The sequence below is a fragment of the Malaclemys terrapin genome, chromosome 1 (genome assembly GCF_027887155.1).
Source record: "Malaclemys terrapin pileata isolate rMalTer1 chromosome 1, rMalTer1.hap1, whole genome shotgun sequence".
NCBI lineage: Eukaryota > Metazoa > Chordata > Testudines > Emydidae > Malaclemys > Malaclemys terrapin.
In genome coordinates this window covers 87,900,734-87,921,950 of record NC_071505.1, presented here as the reverse complement: position 1 = coordinate 87,921,950, position 21,217 = coordinate 87,900,734, and the positions used below count along the sequence as shown (strand labels likewise).

General features: G+C 41.4%; 1 long non-coding RNA gene across 1 annotated transcript; it reads left to right on the top strand.

Annotated features, from left to right (window-relative positions):
• The first annotated feature begins 1,445 nt into the window (after positions 1-1,445).
• LOC128838051 (uncharacterized) lies at positions 1,446-19,817 on the top strand. Its single transcript, XR_008445088.1, has 4 exons — positions 1,446-1,865; positions 11,581-11,717; positions 12,896-13,025; positions 16,583-19,817. It is a non-coding gene; the product is annotated as an uncharacterized LOC128838051 (long non-coding RNA).
• The last annotated feature ends 1,400 nt before the right edge of the window (positions 19,818-21,217 follow it).

Below are 21,217 nucleotides of genomic sequence, written 5' to 3'. Positions count from 1 at the left end.
TGTAGACCAGGCCTTAGAAAAAGATCCTGGCTGTTGGGGAGAACAGAGTGCTGTGTGCTCTCCGCAAGCTCGTCGTCCTCCTCCTCATCATCTTTCCCGTCCGCAGACTCCTCAGGCATGGCTGAGAGTACCCCCTCCTCGGAATCCACGGTCAGGTGTGGGGGAGTGGTGGCGGCCCCCCCTAGAATTGCATGCAGCTCAGCGTAGAAGCAGCATGTCTGCGGCTCTGACCCAGACCTTCTGTTTGCTTCTTTGGTTTTCTGGTAGGCTTGTATGAGTTCCTTAACTTTCACGCGGCACTGTAGTGAGTCCCTATTGTGGCCTCTCTTCATCATGCCCTTGGAGATTTTTTCAAATATTTTGGCATTTTGTCTTTTGGAACGTAGTTCTGCTAGCACGGGATCCTCTCCCCATATAACGATCAGATCCAGTACCTCACGTACGGTCCATGCTGGTGCTCTTTTTTGATTCTCGGACTGCATGGTTACTTGTGCTGATGAGCTCTGCGTGGTCACCTGTGCTCTCCACGCTGGGCAAACAGGAAATGAAATTCAAAAGTTCGCGGGGCTTTTCCTGGCCAGTGCATCCGAGTTCAGATTGCTGTCCAGGGCGGTCACTATGGTGCACTGTGGGATAGCTCCCAGAGGCCAATACCGTCGAATTGCGGCCACACTAACCCTAATTCGAAATGGCAATGTCGATTTCGGCGCTACTCCCCTCGTCAGGGAGGAATACAGAAATCGATTTTAAGAGCCCTTTATGTCGAAGTAAATGGCTTTGTTGTGTGGACGGGTGCAGGGTTAATTCGATTTAATGCTGCTAAATTCGAACTAAACTCTTAATGTAGACCAGACCTGAAATGCAGCGGCAGCAGGGGTGGAACGTGCAGTTATCTAAGAGCACACAGCAAAATCATCAAACAGTTTAGAACAGGAAGTGAAATTAGCACTGCAGCAAATTGACACTATAGGAGTAATGTTAGGCAGAATTCAAATTTGGCCAGGGGACTAGCAATTCATGCCATGGACATGGTAATGATCACAGGAAGCCAGAACATGGCGTTAAAGTTTTATCCAAAGGATAGTACCTGTAGTAGTGCAGCACATCCTAAGACGATACTTGTTCAATACTTACTCAAAGGAAGAGACAAGATCACCCTCTACCAAGTCACCAGCATCACTTATTGTGACACCTGATATTTCTTTGGAGGTCTCTAAGTTAAGTACTGTCCAAGCCTGACTCTGTTTGGCTTGGCAGCCAAGTAACTTGGGAGCTGAGAAAAACACTGCCGACAATATATCCTCCTTGTTTACTCTGACCAAAATAGATCTGGCACAATGGCTCAGGAATGAACTAATCGGCAGAGAATTAATTGGCATGTTTGTTCAAAGGCAGAAACAACTCGAGGAACAAATCCCAGGCTGGATGGCTCCAGGGGGCTCAAGCTGCCAGAAAGGAACACGGCATAGTGGAAACTATGGATGGTAAGAGCAGTTGCACAGCCATGCTGGATGCCAAAGAGTTGTGTGCTGTGCAATGGGGAACCAGGGGCACGGAGGAGAGGAGGCCCCTCAAGAGAGGGTCCACTTTAAAAAGGAACTCCACTGCCACTGATGGATGTTTTCACTTCCGTAAGGCTCCCATGTGTCTGAGGAGATGTTCAGCTTGAATGGGTGGGAGGGAAGGGCAAGAAAGAGCAGCTAGAAGAGGTTCCAAAGAAAGCTTGGAGAAATGTGTAAAGCAGAGATATGAAGAGGGACACGTCACACACGACAAGCTGAAATCCAAAGTGGGCGGTGAGGAGAGAAGAAAAAGAGAGAGAGAGAATTTGAAACCTCATCACAGGATTGTCCTCTGGAGTCCAGGTAAAGTTTATTTACAATTCTCTGCCCTCCTTACCAGGAAGAAGTTGTACCTTCTTCATGAGGAGACATAGCCAAGCTTCTAAAAAGCCTGGTCAGTAGAAGGGAGTGAATGAACCTGCAAGAAGATGCAGGAAGAGGAGAGAAAATCTGTCTCAACACCTGTGTCCTTTGTTGGACTGGCTTAGACCTTAAGGCTATAGGAGTGCTACCGGATTGCATTGGAGGGGAGAGGGTGTTAGTGTGCAGAATGAAAGGAGGAAGAAAAGAAAGAATGTGCAAGTCCCAAAGACAAGGAGTGCAAGTTCTGAAGGAGTGTCTGTGTGTGTGTGTGTGTGAGTTCTGAGACTTAAAAGAGAGAGGGGAATGTGTTCTGAAGGAGAGAGAGAATATGCACTCTGAAAAAGCATGCACATTTTGAAGAAGGGGCAGGAACTGTGTACACATCCTCAGGACAGGAAGGACCAACAATATTTTCACTGCTGCTCTGCTTTGCAGCAATACCTTTATTGGTACCAGCCTGGTACCAGGACGGCTCACTCCTTTCAGTCAGTATGCCTGTCTGTCTGAAGCATCAGTTTCTCTAGCTGCCAGCCTGCAGGTCTTCCATAAGGTCAGGGGATCTGTCTGGTTATTAGGATGGTCAGTCTATTTGCAAGATCAGACAGGTCTGCTTTCAAATGACCATATGCAAAATGAACAAATTCGTTTATAATTACATGCAAAAAACCACTCGTGTTAATGGGGCATTAATGCAGAAATGGCAAGCCCTTAAAAGTCAGGAAATTCTGAAAGTTAATGTTACTCCCACTTAAACTCAATAAGGTATTCCATTCTCTCTCTCTATGTATATATATAAAATAACAAATGATACCAATTACAATTAACATTTAACAAGGATTAGAAAGAGAATACACAGCAGAGGTACAATGTACTGAGTTAATATTGTGGGATTTTTTCTGACATTTCTGTGGTATTTCAACTATAAACAATTACATTTATATTTATATTTCCCTGCTTTTTACTTGGGGAGCTTACAAACAGAATCATTTCTTAAGCGAAGCTTGTAAACTCTTTGATTGTGGGCTTATGTTAAAGACTTCCCAGCCTGGAAGATTTTTCTCCTGTGGAACTGTCAGTATTTTCAACATCCTGGTTCTCACAGTTCTAATGGAACGGTCATTAACTTAGGTGTACTTTAATGACCTTGTATGTTCCCAGATATGGAGCTATTTGGCTGGAGGACTTTAAAAGCTCTTTTGCCTTTACGTGTGGAATAAGACATCATTAGCTGGGTGTTCAATAAGAAATGCATCCTCAAAATATTGCACATTAAAAAACAAAAAATAGAAAAGTGCTAGCAGAATGTGCAGAAATTATATATTGAACATTTTAAATTATTTTTTTAAAGCAAATTTGTCTTGCTGCATCAGAGTCCATTAAATCTACAAAATGAGCCTAGTTTGATTTTTCTAATTTCAGGTGTTTTTGATTTACTCAAGCACAACATTTCTGATAAGACTATGTGTATTTTATTCCCATGCAAATAAATCAAAATATTCATTCACTACTGTTGACATTTTTCAAGAAAATTGAACTTTGGGCTGAAAATAAACAGGGAAAATTTCAGCCTAAAAAGAAATTTGAGAAAGTCACGAGCAACTGAAAACAAAGGGAAAGGAGTTTCACATAGAAGGCACTAGCCTAATTCACTGGTGCCCTTCATTTTCTGCAGTGAAATCAAAATGGGAATATTTTACACACACTTTGCATTCACTGTATATTGATGTGAATGACAATGGGGGCATAGGTCCCACATTTTAGACATAACTATAATGACTGCTATCCCTAGTCACTGAAATCCTGCTCTCAAATTGAATCGAGGGTCGAGCCAGCATCAATCACCTCAGTATGCTCAGAAGTAGAATCAGAAGACAATATGCATATAGGAGCAGGTGGAAAGTAGAGTTAACAATTTCAGCCTATCTTGTTCTAAGGCAATCTCAGAGTCCTGATCCAATGTAATGAGTACAATATGTACTCATCAGGCTTCCGAAGGCGTTGGCCTCTTTGAAATGGAGGCTGTATTTGGCACTGGGACTGGATAACCTAGAAAATTCCCATCTGCACTAGCAGAAAACATTAGTTGTGTACAGTACTGAACTGAGTGGTTGAATGTTTTCTCTCTGTGGGATTCAGGGCAGACACAAGGGAAATCTCCCTGCGATATCTTTGTCTCTGTTTACCTGATATTTATAGGGATTAGAACACATCGGCGAGGCCCTTTGTTTTCAGTTTTTAACAAAAAATTTGCAAAAGTTCTTTTTTGTTTTTTACCCATTTTCACACAAATTTTGGACCACTCAGGTACATGAATATACTGATTATGATAAGAAAATCCAATCCATATTCCATTAGGTGCATGTGTTCACGTTAGTCATGAATTAGTCTAAGTGTAAATGCGAGGCTGTCTGTCAAAGCAAGGCAATGCAGTGGAAGACACACACCCACACATGTGTACATCAGTGCTCAACTCCTAAAAAATGAAGTGGCAGAACTCCCTGGACCTGGCTCCTTGCTCAGGAAGGAGAGAGGGTGGCTTTGTAACTTGGGCAGCCCAGGTAACCGAGCTCCTGTCTCTCCTTCCAGAATGGGCCCAGAAATGGAAGAGGTGGAGAAGGCAGCATGAAGGCATGGCACCCTCACCTCCTCAACCTCTTCCACTTCTGGACCTGCTCTGGAAGGAGAGATGGTGGCTCGGAAACCTACTCAGTTTACTGAGTTGCCATTTCTCCTTCTAGGGTGGGGAGTGGGGTCAGAAACACTCTCACTTTTCTCTATTTGTTGCTTTTTTTTTATCCTCTCATGCCCCAGTATTAGCCTCAATATTTACCCAGAAAATGAATGTTAAGTTTTTGCACCGATTTTCATCTGATTTTTATTATTGTATAATAAACACCGATAAATTCCTGGGAAATTTTAAACAAAATAAAAACCCAAAACACAGTATCTTGGGAACAAATGTTTAACACAAACAAGACAGGGTGAATTGGCAGGAAACATGGGGCTGGAAACTGAAATCCTGGCAGCATTAATTTATTGTAGAGCATGGATTCAAGGAGACTTGGAAAGCACAAGTGTTGATCCTGGAAGCGCTGCTCTTGAGGTAGTGAGTTCACACAGCTCTCTTGTCACGTGGGAGTGCAGAATTAGCAGACCAAAGTGGGGAGACAGTTACAGTTTAATATTTAGTAGGGCTGTCAAACGATTAAAAAAATTAATCATGATTAATCGTGCAATTAAAAAAAATAATTGCAATTAATTGTGCGATTAATCATACTGGTAAACAATAACAAAATACCATTTTTGGATGGTTTCTCCATTTTCAAATATATTGATTTCAATTACAACACAGAACACAAAATGTACAGTGTTCACTTTATTTTTTATTACAAATATTTGTGCTGTAAAAAACAAAAAAAAATATAGTATTTTTCAGTTCACCTCATACAAATACTGTAGTGCAATCTCTTTATCATGAAAGTTGAATTTACAAATGGGGAATCGTACAACAAATAACTGCATTCAAAAATAAAACAATGTAAAATTTTACAGCCTACAAGACCACTCAGTCCTACTACTTGTTCAGCCAGTCACTCAGATAATCAAGTTTGTTTACAGTTGCAAGAGATAATTGTGACGGGTTGGATCACAGAAACCCCCTTGGGAGCTGCCACCCGATGTGCAAAGACTACCCCTGCTTCTGTTTTCCCTGCCAGCTCAGGACTCCAGCACCCTGTCTTGCTGAGCCAGACACTCCCGTCTGGCTCCAGACACAGACCCCGGGTCTGAATCACTTGTCCCAAAGCTGCAAGTTTACCTGAAAACAGCTCGCAGTAGCGTGCTTGTCTTTAGCACTCAGATGCCCAACTCCCAATGGGGTCTAAACCCAGATAAATCCGTTTTGCCCTGCATAAAGTTTATGCAGGGCAAACTCATAAATTGTTCGCCCTCTATAACACTGATAGAGAGATATGCACAGTTGTTTGCTCCCCCAGGTATTAATACATACTCTGAGTGAATTACTAAATAGAAAGTGATTTTATTAAATACAGACAGTAGGATTTAAGTGGTTCAAAGTAGTAACAGACAGAACAAAGTAAGTCACCAAGCAAAATAAAATAAAATGCGCAGATCTATGCCTAATCAAACTAAATACAGATAATCTCACCCTCAGAGATGATTCAGAAAGTTTTTCTCAGACTGGACACCTTCCAGGCCTGGGCACAATTCTTTCCCCTGGTACAGCTCTTGTTGCAGCTCAGGTGGTAGCTAGGGGATTCTTCATGATGGCTCCTCTCCCTCCCTGTTCTCTTCCCCCCTTTATATATCTTTTGCATAAGGCGGGAACTCTTTGTCTCTCTGGGTTTCCACCCCCCCTCACTGGAAAAGCACCAGGTTAAAGATGGATTCCAGTTCAGGTGACATGATCACATGTCACTGCAAGACTTCATTACTCACTTGCCAGCACACACATATACAGGAAGACTCACAGGTAAATACAGCCATCTGCAGACAATGGGAGTCATCAAGATTCCAAACCATCATTAATGGTCCACACTTTACCCAATTACAATAGGCCCTCAGAGTTACATTTTATATTTCTAGTTTTAGATACAAGAGTGGTACATTTATACAAATCAGATGATCACACTCAGTAGATTATAAGCTTTGTAATGATACCTTACAAGAGACCTTTTGCATGAGGCATATCCCAGTTACTTACATTCACTTATTACCGTATTTTCTCTAAAACTATCTCAGTTACATTATATTGACTTATTATCAAGTTTTTATAAAACCATATAGACTGCACAACGTCACAATAATGCTGCCCGCTTCTTGTTTACAATGTCACCTGAAAGTGAGAACAGACATTTGCATAGTACTGTTGTAGCCGGCATAGCAAGATATTTACATGCCAGATGCACTAAAGATTCATATGTCCCTTCATGCTTCAACCACCATTCCAGAGGACATGCGTCCATGCTGATGACAGGTTCTGCTCAATAATGGTTCAAAGCAGAACAGGCCAACGTTCATTTTCATCATCTGGGTCAGATGCTACCAGCAGAAGGTTGATTTTCTTTTTTGGTGGTTCGGGTTCTGTAGTTTCCACATTGGAGTGTTGCTCTTTTAAGACTTCTGAAATCATGCTCCACACCTCGTGCCTCTCATATTTCAGCAGGCACTTCAGATTCTTAAAACTTGAGTCGAGTGCTGTAGCTATCTTTAGAAATCTCACATTGGTACCTTCTTTACGTTTTGTCAAATCTGCTGTGAAAGTGTTCTTAAAACGAACATATGCTGGGTCACCATCCAAGATTGTTATAACATGAAATATATGGTAGAATGCGGGTAAAACAGAGCAGGGGACATACAATTTTCCCCCAAGGAGTTCAGTCAAAAATGTAATTAACACATTATTTTTTTAATGAGCGTCATCAGCATGGAAGCATGTCCTCTGGAATGGTGCCGAAGCATGAAGGGGCATATGAATGTTTAGCATATCTGGCACGTAAATACCTTGCAATGCCAGCTACAAAAGTGCCATGCGACCGCCTGTTCTCCCTTTCAGGTGACATTGTAAATAAGAAGTGGGCAACATTATCTCCTGTAAATGTAAACAAACTTGTTTGTCTTAGCGATTGGCTGAACAAGAAGTAGGACTGAGTGGACTTGAAGGTTCTAAAGTTTTACATTGTTTTGTTTTTGAGTGCAGTTATGTAACAAAAAAAATCTATATTTGTACATTATACTTACACGATAAAGAGATTGCATTTCAGTACTTGTATGAGGTGAACTGAATAATACTATTTCTTTTGCTTATCATTTTTACAGTGCAAATATTTGCAATAAAAATAATATAAAGTGAGCAATGTACACTTCGTACTCTATGTTGTAATTGAAATCAATATATTTGAAAATATAGAAAAATATCCAAAAATATTTAATAAATTTCAATGGGTATTCTCTTGTATACAGTGTGATTAAAACTGCGATTAATCGCGATTAATTTTTTTGAGTTAATCACATGAGTTAACTGTGATTAATTGAGAGTTCTAATATTTAGACAAAATTGTCTAAGCTTCAGACACTGATCACGTCAGGGTACGTCTACACTGCACCTAAACACCCACAGCTGGCCTGTGTCAGCTGACTCAGGCTCACGGGGCTCAGGCTGCAGGGCTGTAAAACTGTGGTGTAGACGTGTAGACATTTGGGCTCAGCTGGAGCCCAAGCTCTGGGACCCCATGAGCGAGACGGTCCCAGAGCTTGGGCTCCAGCCCAAACACCTCCAAGGCAATTTTACAGCCCCACAGCCCAAACCCTGCCAGCTCGAATCAGCTGGCACACACCGGAGACTGCAACATCTAACATCTTGCCCTTCATATACAGTCCATCAACCCTCCCACTTCTTCATCTGCTATCTCATTGTGGGCCAGAGAGCTCCATGTATCTTCCACACCCTCCCTTTCTGCACAGGCAGGAAAACCCACAGTACCCGCCTCTGGTCACTCTCCGGACATAGGTTGGGGAGCCTGTCCTTCAGATACAGAGAGCTCTCTTTGACCTATTCATTTTACATATACGGGCTGCAGACCTTAAAGTATCCCATGCACTCAAATGGGGGCTTTACTTCTGCCACTTCTCTGGAGGGGAGATTGGAGCTGGCGAGTGTGTCCTAAAGCTGCTTGGCAGCCTCCTTGCATCTCAGGCAGCATATGACTGAAAATGTCCATCTATCCTACCTCCATTCTCTCAGTCAATCACCATATCAAACAAAGTAACCTGAGTGCGATTGAGACACAACCCCTTTCTCTTGCCTTTCAATCTGTGCCCTCCAAGTGGCACTGGCAGCAGGGAGCAGGCCATCAGCAATCCGTTTTGTACTAAGGTACTTGCTAAGAAATCAAGGGGGCCTTTCCAGCACAGAGTTCAAATTTCCAGGCTGCAAGGGTCTGTCCTTAATTCACTCTGACTCCCTTGTGAAACATTGCAGACAAGGTCCCAGACCTGGTGTAGGCTGAAGGGTTATATCATCACACACAGAGAAAAAGTACTGGGGACCTCACACACCAAGCTATACAGGGTAGGCTTGGCAACTGATCCGGGTCTCCAGCCTATAAATGGAAAGTGGAGAGGATGAAAGCTAAGGATGGAGTTGGAATCTTACAGCAAGTTTTCTGAATTTGTAGCATTTAGGATTTTTTTGATTATTACAAATATAACAGTCTATTAACATTGTTTTAAACACCATTAATAGTGTTGTTAACGCCACCTTTGGAATATAATGCCTGTTCCAAAGCCTATGTCTTCAAAGGTCTTTGGTTCAGGCCTATAAAGAATATGATCCTGCAAGCTCTCACTCGTGTGAGTAGTCCTTACTAGTGAATTGATTTCCATGGGACACCTAAGGGAGTAAAAATTACTTACATGGGTAAGGGTCCGAGACATGGGACCTTAAATCAATTATTATTATGAAATAATACTTAAATGCTAATAAATAACAGTTGACTCTCAAGAATTCAAGGAATTGGGTAGAAGGGGAACTGGTCTAAGGAGCCCTGGAAGTACAACATCTGGGTCTTTTATTTTATTTGACCATTTGATGTTTCAAAGAACTTGAGATCAAATAGGTTGGGTTTTCAACACCAGATGTGGGGAGAGTTTATCATCACCTTTTATTTCATACATATAGAATGATCAAAGTAACCCAGTACTGAAACAGGTGGAGGCTGGGGATAAGGATTGTGGTGGAAGATTTTGTTTGGGATATTTTTAAATGAGTTGAAAAGCAACCCAGCCTCCCTGATCTGGGCTGAATTGTAGGACGGTTTGAGATTAGAAGCCCCAGAGTTTAGTAAACCCTTTCCTATTGGGAAAGCTTAAAAAGAGATTTTCTTATATAGACAATAAACAAAATGAGCCCAATAGGCTAGGGCTCATTTATTCAGAAAGGAGAAGAGAAGGGGGAGCCATGGTTTCAACACTTAACAGTACAGAGAAGGTCAGTGAAGGTATTTTTACCACAGGCCACAGTGATGCATTTCTGGTACAAATCAAACTTTTTAAAAAGAGTTCTGCATTTTGGCACCCTGTGGCGAGAATAGCTCTGTGCATGCATGTGTGTGTGTGTGTTACGGGAAGGACAATTCCCTTTTTTCCATTTCAAAAATGATTAAGAGGATGAATTTTGATCTCAAAATATATCCTCGACATGCGCAATGTATTACTTTTTAAATAGTGTGTAATTTAATATTAATATCACTGTATTTATATTCCTTATATGACTATATGCATAAAAATAAGCACAATGTAAAATTAAAAAATAATTAGTTATTTAAATATAATGAAATAAAATGGTGCACTCAGATTCCTCCTTATTTGGCTCAATTTCTGATATACATTGAGAATGCTAAACGGTTAGACTGAAACGTCTCCCAGGCTATTAGGAGACGAAGGTCATATGTCACTGAAAAGGTAATTTAATTTCTTCAAGGTCTGCAGTAAGGTCTTCGATTTGACGTATGAATGGAATGTCACAATAATTTGGGCTTTCTAAATGTGCCCATTTCTCAAATGGGCACCTCCATGACTATGATTAATAACTAGAATATAGATCACGTAAATCATTGCTAATAATCCTGAATGGTAACATGAATTTGGCAATGTACTATTGCATCAATGGAGCAGATTTCTATTTATACACAGTATGTGCAGAATTGGTGTTTCTAGCCACTTCCGAGATGGACAGCTGTCCATGTTATAAAAACTACCTGCATCTCCACAGCTGGGATTACCTGACCCCTGTGTTGGCAGTCTTAACAAAGGGACAGAATGAAAAGGTCACAGACACTGATTTGTCCTCTTACATTTATACATAATCTCTACACAGGAAGGCCTATAGGCTAAGTATGAATTAAATTAGACTGGGAAAGATCCTGGAGTAGAAGGAATCTGAGGAGCTTTTCCCTCTGCCCTCTGTGTTACATATATCCTGGTGATAAATTGAGGACTTTGGTTTCCAGGGGTAGTTATCTTAATACCTTTTACCCAACACCAAATTATGCTTAGAAAATTAACTCTTTATAGTTCAGACTGTCTGGAGGAAGGACAATATAGAAGGTAAGACACAAGTGTGGGAATGCAGGGCTTGATCCAGCATCCAATGACATTAATGGAAAAGCTCCCATTGACTTCACTGGACACTGAATTAGTCCCTAAAATATGTGAATTGCATTCTTGCCTCTATCATAATCTTCTTCTAAAGCTTGACAAATCACTTCACCAATTCATATCTTAATCTTCCTAACTGTAAAATGGGCATATGTTTCCTTACCTCATGGTGGTCTAGTAAGACATACTCTGCTAGTATTTGTAAAGTGCCTTGAGGTACTTGGGTGGAAGGTGTTATCAAACTGCAAAGAATTATTAAGAAAAAATATTGTATTAGTTACTGCATATTTTTGGGATCCCTGTACCCCTCAATTATTTGAGAAAGACATTACAGGAAATTGCAGGATAGGCCCCATTGCTTATATAGAAGTTGAATTGACCTCAGCATTCTCTTAAATGGATTTACCATCACAGGGATAGAAAGAGAAGAGAGAAGGAAGGATTAAAGGAATGAATGATATTATCTGTCTCACTGCAGAAGTAAGGAGCTGAAGGCCCAGCTAGCCTCCATCATGGGTGTTCTCCCAGTTCTCCTCTTCTTCCTCCTCCTACTCAACTGTAGTTGTCAGAAGGACTTTCTGAATCAGCTTCAGAGATGGAACTACAGAGAAGGAGGTAAGAGACACAGATAGGGGGAATCAGAGCAAGAGTATGGAGAAGATTATCTTCAAGTGGCTGATGAAGGTTTAGGTTAGTTCTTATTTTATCCCTAGTAAAACCTGCGATCCTCAATGTGGACTGCTCTTTTTAGGGTCCTACTGACAGAAGAAGGTATGGAGTGGGAGTGGGGTTACCGTCCATCGTTTAGGAACAGGAGAGATGTGGTCAGGATAAAAATATTAACTGATATAATTCTTCACTCAAAACACAACCAACACCCCTTCACTCCATGCCCAGCACAACCATTGTGTGGTTTTCTCAGCATTTCCTGGTTCTGGCTGATCTGGCAGCTGGGAATAGCTAGGGCATAAGAATCTACATCATCTATATCATCCTGGGAACATCCACAGAAAATACTCTAGGCTCCACTGACTCCAAACCTGTCTGGTATTCCTCTTATATAAAGTGAAATCTCCAGGGGTCTGATGCTTTACAAATCCTTTACATTGTCAGAGCGAGAGGTCTGTGAGGCAAGGATGAATTGGGGCCTCTTTGTCTGGGAGGATGGATCAGTTTAACGCAGGGGTTTTGAGAGAGGAAGTAGCCCTGAGTACACTACCGTATTTTCAGACAGATAAAACAGAGTAACCTACAGCTGAGAATAAGGTCTATTGTTCTCCATGTATGAGGAAAACAAGAGAGTTCCTGCATCCAGGAGTAGGGCTGGGTAGAGTACATGTTTAGGAGATAGGAACCCAGTGAGATTGGTGAAGGATTTTTGTCCAGAAGTAGGAGGAGGACCCTGGCAGCTGGGAAGCAGGCTGAGAGGTGCTTATCTGAGAAGGGGAGGTTGGGTTGGGATGTTTTGGAGAGAAGGGATTGTAAGGTGATTAGTCAGGGCAGTGGGGCTGGGGAAGAGGGGTGTCTGGTGACAGTAGGAGGGTAAAGCAGTGTGTGGTGGTGGAAGGTATTTGTTGGGGAAGGGTAAGCTGTCATACTTAGTCTCTCAAGAGGAGTATTCAGTACATCAATGTAATTTACTGAGAATGAGCATATGGTTCTCATCCAGGATGCCCTCAGAGTTAAGGGGGAAAATGTGAAGGACCTTCCTACCAAATGAGATAAATGGCTAATGAGTTTCTTTGTTCCCTCAAATCTCCTCTCTTCTCTCCCATGGCATTCTGCTAATGCAGCAGACAAAGTCAACATCCACGGCATTAACAGTGTCACTCGTATGCTGGAGAAATGGGGGAACAGCATCTTCTGGCAAATGAAACACTCCTTGTTGAGTCACCCTAACACTCTGCTGCCTGAGTTCTCCAGGTAACTCCCATCAGCTAACGGCAGGATTCAGTGTTCAGATCAGTGTCCTCTCTCTGTGTATGTTGCATCATTCCACTGTCCTCATCCTCCTACTCATCCCAAAGCAGGAGGAAATGGCACGTACTACGAAACTCTCCCTGAACAATTTTTGAATAGCTGAATATCCTGTAGGTTAAATATTGCTAAATATTTCCTAATTACCAGTATTAGACTGTGGAAAAATTATCTCAAAGGAAGAGCAGGAAGCCCCATCATGTGAGACATAGAAAACTGGGCTGGACAAAGTAGTCGAGTTGGGACTATGTTGCATGGAAAATCTAGAATTGGCCAGAGGGCAGTGAAGGGGAGTCCTGGAATCTCTATGATTTTAGTCTATGTAACTTCTCTAGTTACACAAAACTGCTCTCTAGTTCATCAACTCACATTTTCCCAGTTCGTATTTCAGAAATTACTAATCACTATGAGTTTAACACAGTCTTCGTATGTTGCTGTAGCCCCAGGCTACTGAAAGATAGTGAAGCATGAATCTAACTATAGGGAAGAGAGAAAGAGGAAAGGAAATAGACAATGTATAAAAAGTCAGATCTCACTCAGAGCAATGCTACTGAATGCTGCCATTGAAGAACAAGTGGTTCTCATTCATAATGCAGACTTTTCTCTAACGAGAAACAGCTGTCTAGGAAATGCTAGAATCAGAGCTGGTTGAAAAGGGAGTGGGCGGGGTGCAGGGATTTGCAAAAAGGTTTCTCCCTGCTTTGTTTTGTTTCAAAAATTTCAAGTTAGAAAAAAAAATTGACAAGCTCTATAGTTGGTCAAAAAAAAAAAAAGAAGGAAATATTGTTACAAAAATATCATCAATATATTTCCAGTTTATTTTCTGACTTTCAACCCAGCTCTAGGCATCAGGGTGAAGTTCACTTGTGCAGAAGGCCTGTACAATGTCTATTCAAATTAAAGTCCAAGTGGGATTTAGCTGGTAGTTAGGTCATGTGTGGGCTCTTCAAAAGAGGCATGAAATTTCCCTCTAAATACTGGTATAAGTATAGTTTGTTCCCCCTCCAATGTCATAGCATAGTATTACCATTCTTAGATTGTGAATTCTTCAGGGCAGGGACTGTGACTTAAATATCTATGGGGGAAATCTAACACATGGTGGCTGCTACTGGATTAATAACAACAATAATAACAAATAACAGTTGAGACTCTAAAGTTATCAGATCTACCCAGTTAGGCAGGGTTGAGACTTGGATGGAAGATCTCCAAACAAAACTAGAAGCTGGTATAGCTAGCAGTGTTAGTGATTCAGGGCAGCTCTCTTCCCTCTAACTCTGTACTGAGCCAGATGGTCCAGCATGGTGCTAAGGGGTGTGCTGTCTTTCCCACTCCATACCTTCTTCTGTCAGGATGTAAAATTTTGATCCGGGACATTCGTGCCCATTAAAGATCCCTGGACACTTTCACAAGACTAGGGGTGCTAGCCTGGTTATCTTGGCAAGTTTCAGCTTGGATAATTCCATTCTGCCCACTCAAATTACATTGGCAGTTTCAGAAAATGACAGGTTTCAGAGTAGCAGCTGTGTTAGTCTGTATCCGCAAAAAGAACAGGAGTACTTGTGGCACCTTAGAGACTAACAAATTTATTAGAGCATAAGCTTTTATGGGCTACAGCCCACTTCTTTGGATGCATAGAATGGAACATATATTGAGGAGATATATATACACATACAGAGAGCATGAAAAGGTGGGCGTTGTCCTACCAACTCTAAGAGGCTAATTAAGTAAGAGCAAAAACTTTTGTAGTGATAATCAAGATAGCCCATTACAGGCAGTTGGACAAGAGGTGTGAGAATACTTAACATGGTGAAATAGATTCAATGTTTGTAATGGCTCAGCCATTCCCAGTCTCTATTCAAGCCTAAATTGATTGTATCTAGTTTGCATATCAATTCAAGTTCAGCAGTTTCTCATTGGAGTCTGTTTTTGAAGCTTTTCTGTTGCAAAATTGCCACCCTCAGGTCTATTATTGAATGACCATTCAGGTTAAAGTGTTCTCCTACTGGTTTTTGAATGTTATGATTCCTGATGTCAGATTTGTGTCCATTTATTCTTTTGCGTAGAGACTGTCCGGTTTGGCCAATGTACATGGCAGAGGGGCATTGCTGGCACATGATGCAATTCAAAAACCAGTAGGAGAACACTTTAACCTGTCTGGTCATTCAATAACAGACCTGAGGGTGGCAATTTTGCAACAGAAAAGCTTCAAAAACAGACTCCAACAAGAAACTGCTGAACTTGAATTGATATGCAAACTAGATACAATCAACTTAGGCTTGAACAGAGACTGGGAATGGCTGAGCCATTACAAACATTGAATCTATGTAATACCCATGTAAGTATTCTCACACTTCTTATCAAACTGTCTGTATTAGGCTATCTTGATTATCACTTCAAAAGTTTTTTCTCTTACATAATTGGCCTCTTAGAGTTAGGCTACGTCTTCACTACCCGCCTGAATCGGCAGATAGAAATTAATCTCTCGGGGATTGAATTATCGCGTCTCATCGGGACGCGACAATCGATCCCCGAATCGATGCTTGTATTCCACCAGCGCAGGTAGGAGTAAGTGCCATCGATGAGGGAGCCGCGGAGGTCGATTTGCCGCCATCCTCACAGCAGGGTAAGTCGGCTCGGATACGTCGAATTCAGCTACGCTATTCGCGTAGCTGAATTTGCATATCTTAAATTGAAACCCCCCCCCCGTAGTGAGGACGTAGCCTTAGTAAGACAACTCCCACCTGTTCATGCTCTCTGTATGTGTATATATATCTCCTCAATATATGTTCCATTCTATGCATCTGAAGAAGTGGGCTGTAGCCCACGAAAGCTTATGCTCAAATAAATTTGTTAGTTTCCAAGGTGCCACAAGTACTCCTGTTCTTTTTTCAGTAGAAATGCTATTCTTCACTTCCTGCCCTAAAAGGCTGTGAAGTGGTCTACAAAGACCAGTATTTGGAGATATATATCCCTTTGCTCACCACTGAAATACATTATATCTATCTATCTACATATATATATACCTCTACCCCAATATAACACGACCTGATATAACACGAATTTGGATATAATGTGGTAAAGCAGTGCTCGGGGGGGGAGGGGAGGCTGCGCACTGCAGCGGATCAAAGCAAGTTCGATATAACGCGGTTTCACCTATAACCAGTAAGATTTTTTGGCTCCCGAGGACAGCGTTATATAGGGGTAGAGGTGTATATATAGTCTAAATTTTCAACAGTAACTAGTGATTTTGGAAGCCTAACTTGTGACACCATAAAGGAGCCTGATTTTCAGAAAGTGTCACAAGTTGGGCACCCAAAAACTGAAGGACTCTAGATCACCAGGTCCCTTCTGAAAATTTAGACCCCATTTTATAGCTCACTTGGGAATCTGCCAGGATGAAAGACACTATAAAAAGTGTAAGATATTAGTTGTTTTACTTTCTGTCTTAAGTAGTGGTTCCAGGTCTGTGGTCATTCTACCTGTGCTGCCTCCTCTATCTACAGCCTCCATCCCGTCTCCGAGGCACTTGATGACCTTCTGAAGGAAGTACGTTCAATGAAGAAGAGGCTGGAAGAGCTGAACGAACGACTCAGTATAATGAGCAGGGCCTTCTCTCCTATCCGATTCAATGCCCTGAGGGGACGGAGGCTCAGCAGTGTGCAGCTGAGAAGACTCCCTTTCCAGAGGAGGAGGATGTACATCCGCAGGAGAGTTCAGCAGAATTAGCTCTCTTACAGAGAAAAAAAAAGAAACATTTCTGTCTTTCTCTCTTCTGCAAGCCTTTATCAATGAGAGACTATTAGACTGAATAAAGTATGAGTGAAAGTCTGGATGCCTCAGGAGATTGGCAATTATGGGTTATGGAGATGCCTTTCAAATGTAGGTCATTGGGTCAAACCCAGTCTAGCTCTGTGATGATGGCTGTGTTGTGACCCATGTGTGATGAGTTGTTGATCTCAATCCAGTTAAGTGTTTGTATATGTCTCCTATACAGTTGTCCCCACATTTCCTTTGGATTGCCAACTATATTCCTTCTATGCAGATCAGATGCCTTTTTCTCTCTGTCCTACTTCACAAAGAACTATGGACTCAGGGGTTGGGGGATCATGTATACCTATGGACACTTAGGCCAAAATTTTCAAATGTTAGGCACCTAACTTCACACTTAGGTACCAAAATAAAAGTGACTTGATTTTCAGTGTGCTGAACATTTGACTTCAGGGAGAATTGTACTTGCTTAGCTCCTCTGAAAACAAACCAGACCACTTTTATTTAGATGCGTAACGTGAGGCAGCTACATTTGAAAATTTTGGTCTCAATCTATAAACTGTACATATAAAGCATGTTCTGTTGATAAGCAGATTTTTTAGAGTGTGAGGGAGGAGGAACTTCACAAGGCATTGGATAACAGGGAACAGTGCCTACATTTTCAAACATTGCTAGTGGTTTAGGGTGCCTCAGTTTTGGGGGGCCCACTTTTAGACACTGTATGGGGCTTGGTTTTTATAAAGTGCCAAGCACCCACCTGCTGAAAATCAGGTCCCTTTTAAGCATCTATTTAGGGGTGCCAAAAATCACTAATCACTTTTGCAATGTATGCCCTGATCTTGACAGCAGTCTTTAAAACACTACACGGCCAACCAAGCCACTTGGGCCCAGATCCTCAAATGTATATAGGCACCTCACTCACACTGATTTCAGTGGGAGTTAGGCTCCTAAATACAGTTGAGGATCTGGGTCTTGGAGACCAGGGGCCAGATTTTCAAAGGTATTTAGGCTCCTAAAGATGCAGATAGGTGCCTAGTTGGATTCTCAGAAGTGCCTCTGTAGGTTAGGTGCCGAACTCACCTGGTTACAGTCTGTCCCCAGATGATTAACCAAGGAATTCTGAGAGGAGTTTTCCTGGTTCAGTTATAGCACAGATCTATCACCCAGTGAGCATATGATACCTACCCTTGTAACCACTATATTTAGTTTTGTTTGACTTTAATGTGGATTTCTGGACCAGTCAGATGGTTAGCACTCTTAGCTGTAATGAGAGAGACCTGGGTTTGATTTAGGAGAAAACGGAAGATTTTCTTTCCAGTAAACTTCTGCGAAGTACTTCTCCTCCTAAGGCCTTACAGCTCAGGAGTTTCCTTGACTCACAGGACTTCCCTCTTTAAGTTGATCAGTGAAACTCCATTTGAATAGCAGTAGGAAGTTGTAGGAAAATGATGCACTCTCTCCTTCCTTAGGCGAGGTCTACACTACCCGCCTGAATCGGCGGGTAGAAATCGACCTCTCGGGGATTGATTTATCGCATCCCATTGGGACGCGACAATCGATCCCCGAATCGACGCTCTTACTCCACCAGCGGAGGTGGGAGTAAGCGCCGTCGACAGAAAGCCGCAGAAGTCGATTTTGCCGCCGTCCTCACAGCGGGGTAAGTCGGCTGCGATACGTCGAATTCAGCTACGCTATTCACGTAGCTGAATTTGCGTATCTTAAATCGACTCCCCCCTGTAGTGTAGATGTACCCTTAGTCACCCTCTCTGCAGTGTTTCTGCTCTTGCTAGCCTTGGGAAGAAAGTGAGAGACTATTGAGCACACAAACAAATCATGATTTGGATTTCTGAGCCAATGAAACTCCTGTGTCTTATCTCTCCTCACTGACCAAAATATAGGCTCACAGTGGGAGAAATTTGCCCCTGTGCAGAGGAGCCACACAGGACCTATACATCATTTAAGTTCTAGTTAAGACCTCAAAACATGGTTTAGGTGAGACATAAGTGGTAGACAGTCCTTGTGTAGACCTTCTGCATAGGGGTGAATTTCACCCGATGAAAATTAGGCAAAGTGGTGATGAAGTGGCTGAACTCTTGCCGTCTGACATAGGAGAAGACTAAACAAAAGACAGGAAATAACAGTTTTTCTCTCAAGACCCTGGGTAAAAGTACTCTTCTTATGAAAAGGTAAAGGGAGTTGACAAAGTGACACTTTCATTTCTATTTCTACCAAAAGTGATGTCATGGACCAAATAAATCCAAAGGTAATTGTCCTGCCCTGTACAGAACTAGTGAAATTCACCTACAATATTGAACTCTGTTCTGGTTGAGTGCATATCTGAAATGTTAGTAAATTGGCAGAAAATTCAGAGAGGAAACACACCCACCCACCCCCTATTAAAGGCCTGAATGGAATAACATGAAAAAAGAAAGAGCATTGTATCTAGACTGAATAAATGGCTAGTAGGAGGGCAACATGACAATTGTTTGCAAATATTTTAAGGAGGCAGAAAAGGCTGATAGGAACATGCTACTGTACCTCTGAACAAATGTGTCCTCATCTTTTGTCAAGAACTGCACAGTAATACATTTCATAATTTTTTTAAGTAAATGACTGAATAGAATAACAGGAAATAAAGACTATCTCAGCATTTGCTCTGTTATTACATATTATCAATTCTCACACTGTTTTGCACAGAACTCCCACTCTGCTTAGTGGTAGTGTCTTGCAAATGTTGCTTGCAGGACTGGGGTTATGGTTTTAAAGTCTGTTGACTGCTTTGGGATCTCTGGATAAGAGACACTGAAAATGTCAGTTTTCATTATTTGTTCATCTTTCAGGTATGGAGATCCCATTGCCAGGTTTCCTGAATCTGTACAGATGGAAAATATTGGTCAGATGTGAAACTATTCAGCTCACAGAACCCACTCATAATATTTTGTTAAAGAATAAAATAAATTTTAATGTGGAGTTGCAAGGTGTGGTTGGTTTTTTTTGTTTTGCTTTGTTTTTGTTTTTTTTTGGTAATTCATAAAATTATTAGCTAGCTTAGAAACTAAAATGGTGAATGAACTAAAATCACGTACAGCTATGACTTTGTCATTATTGACAGTTTCTTTCACTCCTGCTGTCCAAGAAAAGTCTGATGTGAGTTTCCCTCAATCCCTCCTGTTTAAATTGTTCCACTTTAATTAAATATTGATTGGTCCAGAGAAAGAGTTAGAATGACTTTATAGCCTAACTGCCGGGGCAATTCCCCAAGAGATAGAAGTTCCCTGTTCAAATCCCTTCTCATCAGGCAAAGGGGAGACCTGAACCAGTGATCTCCCATATCCTGGATGAGTGCCCTAACCACTGGGTTATAAGGAAAATTGGGCATCTCAGCTGTTTTGTGTGAACTCACTTGAGGGGCCCAGTCTGGTAAACAGCCTCTGAGTGTGCCTATCAGATCAGGCTCCACCCATGACTTAGGCAGCTGAGCAGCCATCTTCCCCTGGTTTATGAATCACTAGATGCCTCCCTGCAGCATGGATTTAGGCCCTAATTCTGTGAGGGGGTGGGGCTTAGCATACACTCCTCTCATTGGCGTCTCCCATTGGATAGCTTAGGTGCTGGCGTTGTGGATAGCCTTCTAAGGCACCTCTCTCCCTATTCAGTGTATAGAAGCCTAAGTGTCTAGCTCTGGCTTTGTTGATTATAGTCTTGCTCCTATGAGTTTCTAGTAGGGCTGTTGATTAATCGCAGGTAACTTATGTGATTAACTCAAAAAATGTTACTTCAATTAAAAAAATTAATCGCGATTAATCACACAGTTAAACAATAGAATACCAATTGAAATTTATTAAATATTTTTGGATATTTTTCTACATTTTCAAATATATTGATTTCTATTACAACACAGAATACAAAGTGTACAGTGCTCACTTTATATTATTATTTTTATTACAAATATTTGCACTGGAAAAATGATAAACAAAAGAAACAGTATTTTTCAATTCACCTCATATATGTACGTAGTGCAATCTCTTTATTATTGTAAGTTTAACTTACAAATGTAGATTTTTTTTTGTTACATAGCTGCACTCAAAAACAAAACAACGTAAAACTTTAGAGCGTAGGAGTCTACTCAGTCCTACTTCTTGTTCAGTCAATTGCTAAGACAAACAAGTTTGTTTACATTTATGGGAGATACTGCTGACTGATTCTTATTTACAATGTCACTTGAAAGTGAGAACAAGCGTTCCCATGACACTTTTGTAGCTGGCATTGCAAGGTATTTACGTGCCAGATATGCTAAACATTCATATGCCCCTTCATGCTTTGGCCACCACTCCAGAGGACATGCTTCCATGCTGATGATGCTCACTGAA